This window comes from Lepisosteus oculatus, chromosome 26 (assembly GCF_040954835.1).
Source record: "Lepisosteus oculatus isolate fLepOcu1 chromosome 26, fLepOcu1.hap2, whole genome shotgun sequence".
Taxonomy (NCBI): Eukaryota; Metazoa; Chordata; class Actinopteri; order Semionotiformes; family Lepisosteidae; genus Lepisosteus; species Lepisosteus oculatus.
Window position 1 is genome coordinate 143,808 of NC_090721.1, and position 7,232 is coordinate 151,039.

At 45.0% G+C, this 7,232-nt stretch overlaps 2 long non-coding RNA genes across 2 annotated transcripts; one reads left to right on the plus strand and one right to left on the minus strand.

Moving 5' to 3' along the window:
- The first annotated feature begins 514 nt into the window (after positions 1 to 514).
- LOC138225164 (uncharacterized) lies at positions 515 to 3,527 on the plus strand. The gene is made up of 2 exons (XR_011183745.1): positions 515 to 2,263; positions 3,021 to 3,527. It is a non-coding gene; the product is annotated as an uncharacterized lncRNA (long non-coding RNA).
- An 844-nt stretch (positions 3,528 to 4,371) lies between these two features.
- LOC138225168 (uncharacterized) lies at positions 4,372 to 5,466 on the minus strand. Its single transcript, XR_011183749.1, has 2 exons — positions 5,369 to 5,466; positions 4,372 to 4,473 (listed from the first exon to the last, which is right to left on the minus strand). It is a non-coding gene; the product is annotated as an uncharacterized lncRNA (long non-coding RNA).
- Between the last annotated feature and the right edge of the window lie 1,766 nt (positions 5,467 to 7,232).

A 7,232-nucleotide genomic window follows, 5' to 3' on the forward strand; every position in this document is an offset into this window, starting at 1 on the left:
CCAGTGGAAGGCCGATCCACTCCGGGTTTTCCGTAGCCGGCAGTCCGGATCCAGTGGAACGGCCGATCCACTCCGGGTTTTCCGTAGCCGGCAGTCCGGATCCAGTGGAACGGCCGATCCACTCCGGGTTTTCCGTAGCCGGCAGTCCGGATCCAGTGGAACGGCCGATCCACTCCGGGTTTTCCGTAGCCGGCAGTCCGGATCCAGTGGAAGGCCGATCCACTCCGGGTTTTCCGTAGCCGGAAGTCCGGATCCGGTGGAAGGCCGATCCACTCCGGGTTTTCCGTAGCCGGAAGTCCGGATCCGGTGGAAGGCCGATCCACTCCGGGTTTTCCGTAGCCGGAAGTCCGGGTCCGGTGGAAAGGCCGATCCACTCCGGGTTTTCCGTAGCCGGAAGTCCGGATCCGGTGGAAGGCCGATCCACTCCGGGTTTTCCGTAGCCGGAAGTCCGGATCCGGTGGAAGGCCGATCCACTCCGGGTTTTTCGTAGCCGGAAGTCCGGGTCCGGTGCAAAGGCTGATCCACTCCGGGTTTTCCGTAGCCGGAAGTCCGGATCCTTTACGATGCACGCAAGACTACGTTACAGATCACCGGAGTACATTATACAGTCAAATAAAGATAAGGTACGCACAGCTTTCATGTTGTGATACTTAGACATGGTTTGGAGACGTTCCCTCGTGTGTATTTTGAATTATTCAAATGCGTGTCGCTTTAATTTGGAAGCGCATCATTTCAGTGCATGAGCTTACCTGTTATATTGGGCGAGATTTCACACGGATAATCAAACAAGAACGAGTTTGCCCTGGAATCCAGTCCACTGCCCAACCTGAAAGTCAGAGCATGAGAACGGACGGATTGTATGGCGATTGTGGAGTTGCTCGACCACATCAAGTAGGCGAGAAGTACAATCTGCTACTACGACATACGGTCTAATTATTCAATTTTCGATTATTTCTCATCTTTAGGCTATTTCTACATCTAATAACGAGCGAGTATAATGATTAAGCCAATGATACATTATATTTTAGATTCGGTTCAGCAGTATTGAGCAGTAAAATAACATCAATTTGTCTACAGGAAATGTCAGAATTAGAAGCCTTCTTTACACCATTTTGCCGATCTGTTCAGAGTGTTTTAACAACAGAACAAAACAAAAACAAACGTAAGGTTTCTGGGCTGCTTTGAGAAAGACAATTATCATCTATATTACTTTTAAATCTATGCACACTGTGTATCTTTACCGGGTCGATTCAATGTACAATTTTGTACTGACGCCTTAACCTTATTATTCATACAAAATCTGTTTGACAATAGTCATGTTTGATTCCACTCACTTTCCCCAAAGAGGTGCTCCAAAATAGTTTGACAAGATATTGTGAGATTGCGAGAGGGATCTGAAGTATTTATTAGTACAAGTATAACTAAATTGTTTTCCTTGTAGTCTAATAAAGGTTGTAAATTCTTCCATAGTTTCTGATGGGCTACTGTTAGTTTCTTAAAAGCATCAATACCTAGTTCCTGAATGATTAAATTAGGGAAACATACATCACCTACTTTGCTTAATTTTGTAAATAATACTATCAGTATCGGTATTAGATGCTCTAAACCCTATAGCATTTATGCCTCCTTCTGCCCGTGTTTGACAAATAGCAACCATGAATAAAGTTTTTTTTTTTATTTTACTAAGGTAGAGAACATCAAATCACAAAATCACCTTTTTGAAAATCTTAATACCAAGATATTTAATCACATCTTTTACATGTATATTACGTACGGAGCAGACACTTTCCAACAGCCACCAGTTCACTTTTCTGATATGTAAAGAAAGACCAGAAACAGAGGAAATGACTTGTAAACGCATTTAATTGCTTTGTCCACCTCTGTGTGCTTTCTCAGAGAGAGAGTTGTATCCTCAGCCAATTGGGAACACCTGTCATCTCTTTATCCTGTACTTGAATACCCTGAAACTATTTGTTATAGGGGTGTAAGCAGTGGGAAGAGGAGTGGGCTCGTGTCGAATTGCCTTACCCGTTCCCAATCTGCAGGAGGTCCCACGACAGCAGGTAGCTGCTCCAGTCGCTGGAGCTCAGTTCGCTGTCGAGGGAGGACGAGGGCTCTGGCTCGAGGGAATCACGGCTCCACAGCTCCTACCTGTTGCAGAGTGTTTCTGCCCTCCCGATGGCCTCTGTGTTTTAGAAGGATCTGTCTCTTTTCGCTTGCTTACACCACAGGTTTCATCGACGATAGTGTGCATCCTGAAGCAGTGAGTTATCGGTCTTATTTCTACTGAGAAACAGTTCAAGCACTCACAAAACAATAACCAGGAGACGGTGTATGAAAAAGACTTGTAAGACTTGCAGAGTAGATTTGAATAGACAGTGGACGTCACACTGCGTGCTTGAATATCAGAGATTCAATTCATTCTTTCCTGTAGGTTAACTTCCTGTTTGACATTGTTCCGCTGTCACTTCTTCACAAACTCATAACTCGCCGTGTTCAATTTTGTGTTGAGTTACAGGAACCTCAGCATCAGATGAAATCCTCTTCAGCGCCCCAGGGAGACTGGGGGACTTGCCAGATTTTCAGCTTTATCACTGGGTCCTTTGGCTCAGGGCTGTTGAGCAAAGTGCTCCCCTCTGCTGGAGAGCCACAGGGGCACTACAGAGCGGCCTCGTGTTCCCTGCTCCTGCCCGTGCCTGTGGACGGCCAGTGTGACCGCGCGCGAGACAAAGTAGTGCATTCGTGGTGTAAATACAGAATGTTCACTAGCTGACTGAGGAAAGTTACAGAGACGGGAGTATACGTTCTGAAATAATGTGAACCACTGTTACTACACACAGACAGACTACTTAAAAATCATGTGGCTTTTTAAGGTCGTTTTGTCTGCCTAAAGTACGTTAGATTTGTCACAGCAAAGAGTTTGAATACTTACAGAATGCAGCAGCTAGAATTGTTACTTGGAGCAGAAAGAATGACCACATAACCCCCATACTTCTCTCTCTTCATTGGCTTCCTCTCAGGTACAGGGCGGACTTCAAACTCCTTCTACTTACTTACCAGGCTCTCAGAGGTCAGGCACCTGTCCTGCCTCGCAGGGATCCTGCAGAGGAGAAATACTGTCTGTCATGGGCTGGGCACCATGTGAGTTGAATGCTGCATCAGTGCCATGGATCCAAGAGGGGCATCATGGATACAGCTGTCGTTTAGGAGGATTCTGCTGGTCTGCAGAGACCTGCGTGGGGTACTGACATACAGATAACGTGATGGATGGATGGATTAATACCCGCATTCATTTCTTTCTTTTTTTTTAATGATATAATGTTAGCATGCCCAAAGGGGTTGGGCAGCCAGTTGACCTTGGACCCCTAGAGGATTTTATTCTCCTTACTGAGTCTTTGGTTCCTTTCCTCCATTGTCTTCAGTTCTGTATTCACAAAATGTATATTTACCTGCATTGTTAAGCGCCTTGGGGCAACCTTGTTGTGAAAGGTGCTATATGAAAATAAATTGAATTGAATGGAATGACAGAGTCACGGCTTTTCCAGTTTCCTCTCCTATTATCTTCTTTATCTGCACTCTAAAACACAGTGAAACCTTGAACCTTTCAACTGGACCACTGCCGTTCTACATCACAATGACTCTAACTAGGACGGAGACTTGAATGGGATGAAAAAGGAAAAGGCATTATTTGCAGGAAGAAATTAAACTGTTCCACCTGATCACTTGCTAAACAAAGTGATTCACTGGAGTGGAGGCGGTGAAAGCTTTGTGAATCAACTTACAAAAGGAAACATGCAAGAAACGTGGCTCCCATATTTAACCCTTGAAAAATCTATGAGTGTTATGTGGAGGTGAAAGTATTGTTCAATTATTCTAATAAAGCTCACTCAACTAAGACCCAGAAAAGTACCAGAGTATTCTCACCTAAGAGGAAATACTAACAAGTAGGATGTTCAAATGAAAAGCATTAAAAAGTGAATGATCTTCAGTAGCTGAAATGATTATTGAGCTCTGGGTCACAGTGCTCCTGAAAAAAAATCAAATTTCAGCAGACACCCAAGGACAGCAGGTGAGCACCATGCTGAGCCAGTGTATCAGTGTATGAATCACAGTTTCAAGGAGCTTTTTTCAGTTTCGTTCCACTGATCGGCCAACACGGGGGGAACTTCAGTCTTACTCGCCCTATTGCATTAAGAAACTGTACAACATTCTCCAATAAGAACTTGCGACCTCACCTAACGAAAAGCAATTTGCGTAGCAGGGAAAGACTGGACTCCCACTGGGGATTTTTGTTTTTCATCCCGATGGTGATGTGCACTATATAGAACGTTGCTGGACCCTCCTCGGGAAGCGTGCAGAGATCACATTAGATGTGTTGCTCAAGCTCTTTATTGTCACGTACAGTAAACCCAGCAGTGTGGTCAGTGCGGGATGTGTTCTGTCCTGACGGCAGGGTCAGCAGCCAGAGGAGACCTGAAACACAAGACGGAGAGGTAAGACATTGATTCCGACAGAGAGAGCTTTCACACCGGATTACTGACAAGAGGAGCAATAAGAGAAGAGTTGTAAAGACACGCCAAAGAGAATATTCTCATCTAAGAGGAAATATTAACAAGTAGGATGTTCAAATGAAAAGCATTAAAAACTGCATGATCTTCAGTAGTGAAATGATTACTGAGCTCTGGGTCACGGACAGCAGGGGAGTGAATGAGTTGTTTATTTTGTTTTCTGTGAATTATGTAGAATTCACAACGTGATCCAATTGTACAGGAAAACCATTGAGAGCAGATTCATTTCTTCTGCACCAGAATGAATGATTTCCATCTTCACTCTAGGGTACTGTACTTTACAGCACTGTATTGTATTCTGCATACATGTCTGTTATGTACACATTTTCTTTCTCACTTTGTCTCTCTGTCCATTTGTATCAGTTTGTTGGAGAGCACCATCACACCAGCATCACAACATTTATTCTACTGCCTTATTAAGCAAATGTCTCTACTAAATTCTTTTTATATATAAAACATTTTTTGACATGATATACACAAATGGCTAATTATACTTTCTGATTATATTTCCATCTTAGAAATGAAGCATTTCTCTCCTGCAGTTTGAGGTTGTTAAATAGAAAACTGGATCACTCCAGGGCCGAATCTTCTCCATCTCTTACACTCTCTTACATTCGTTCACGAATGATCACAAGAGCAAACACACAGACTGGCTTCTCACAAAGTGTGTCGATGACACAGTCCCGGACAGCTTACTAAAGGACCCAGAAAATCACCACGGGCCAGTCTGAACAGTTTCACGGAATAGTCTGTTGACTTCTCTTTGATGTTTCATGTTACAAGAGCAAAACAATACTCACTGATTTGAGGATAATTGCGCCATCCCTCCAGCCTACTGAAATGAACCGTCAGACTGCAGAAGCTGTCAGTGACTACAGGTCCTTGGGCCTGGTCAGAGAAACCTGAGATGAGACAAACGTTGTGAGACCATTTATAAGCTTGTGACCTCAAATTAAACGGAAGTCAGACATTTTCAAAGGGGGCAACACTGCGGCACAGTGGTTAGCATCGCTGCCTCATAGCACCGGGCCCTGGGTTTGATTCCAGGGCTGCTGTCTGTGTGGAGTCTGCATGTTTGTTCGCGCTGCAGGGGACACCTCACCCCCACAGACACAAACTCACACCACAACACAATCAACCCGCCAGTATCAGTTTGTGTTCAGTGCTGGGGAGGTGCCTTGTCCTTGCAGAACAAAAACAAGGTGATCAGGACTGACGGCAAGATTCAGGTATTCAAGTACCCAGTAAATCCAGGGCTCAAATGGGGGAACTGTTTCACGAGCTACACAACATCCTCACACACGATGACAGAGCCTTGGAAAGCCGTGTGGAGAGTGAGGTGCTCGTACCCAGCCGGAGTTAAAAGACCACGCATTGAGCAGAGCAACTGAGCAAAAGCACACTATCGATCTACCCAACCCAGAAGACATCTCTGTGATACAGAGGCTAAGGCAACATGTGAGTAAAGGATTTTGAATCAGCAATTGTGCTGATGAGCCAGTCAGCAATTTTTCAGAAACAGCAAACATGTCGTCAGCCTCCAGGAGCTGCAGAAGATTGTGAGATATAAAGGAGTGAAACCAGGGCAGGAGAAACTGATTCCTCGTGTAGGAAGCTGAGGAAAAAGATGCACACCCTGCAGACTGAAAGGAAGACAGCACAAACTATCAGTAATGTCAGCCTAGAAGAAAGTGTAGTGCAGTGTGTTGCAACTAAGTTTTTGTTCAATATTTGTTTTGTCTGAAAGAGACTGTTTTGATCAGATACATGCAATACTATTTCTTTCTCATTCTCTGTCTTTGTATGTCATATTTGGATCACACCATAAAGTTCATAACCCAGCCAGTTGCTTTGGCTCTGAAAGCATCCCTCAGCAGGGACAGCCCTGATCCCCAAACACAGGGCTGCCCTTCCCACTGCCCGTCTGCTCTCTGCCCAGTGGAAGTAGCGTTTCTGCCCCGCAGCTGTGTGAGAGAAGATGACCTGAGAGCACTAACCCACCTCTGGAGAGGGAAGAGTCTCAGCTGGAAGGGAGGAGGAGCTGCCGGGCTGCCGCAGACAAGGCGCCGCTGAAATGATAGAGAAATCTTTTAGAATCAAACGTCACCTGGCTCAGTGTTTAAGCTGTAGTACATGATCACATTAGATTATTAAAACATGCAGACTGCCATTTCCATTCTGTACAAACAAAGGGTTTTCCATTGTAGAAAACACCACTGCAAATCCAAAGCGGAGTGCACTGGGACTGCAGTCCAGAGAAACCCATCATGTTACAAGAACTGGAGGCCATTTCACACCAAAACTGTACAATAGGATTCTTTCTGCACACCCAGTACTGGGGGCTGTGTCAGAGGCTCCTCACCGTTCTGTGATGATTTTAGACGTTGAATCAGGCAGGAGGCAGGCGCTCTTCGGGAGCTCTCGTCCCGTGCTATAACTCGGACCACGCGATGGCACAATTGCTTCCTACATACAAACAGAAACTTCAAACAACAAAACCCAACAAGAAATCTGTGCACACTTGGACTCCTGCTGCAGCTGAGGAGCTGTCACGCACACACCTCCTGTGTGGGTAGTGTTGGCCGTAGGACGTGTTGTTCACAGAGAGAAAAAATACACCATAGCAAGTCAGCACTCAAACAAACCAAAAGGCCAGTTTTATTG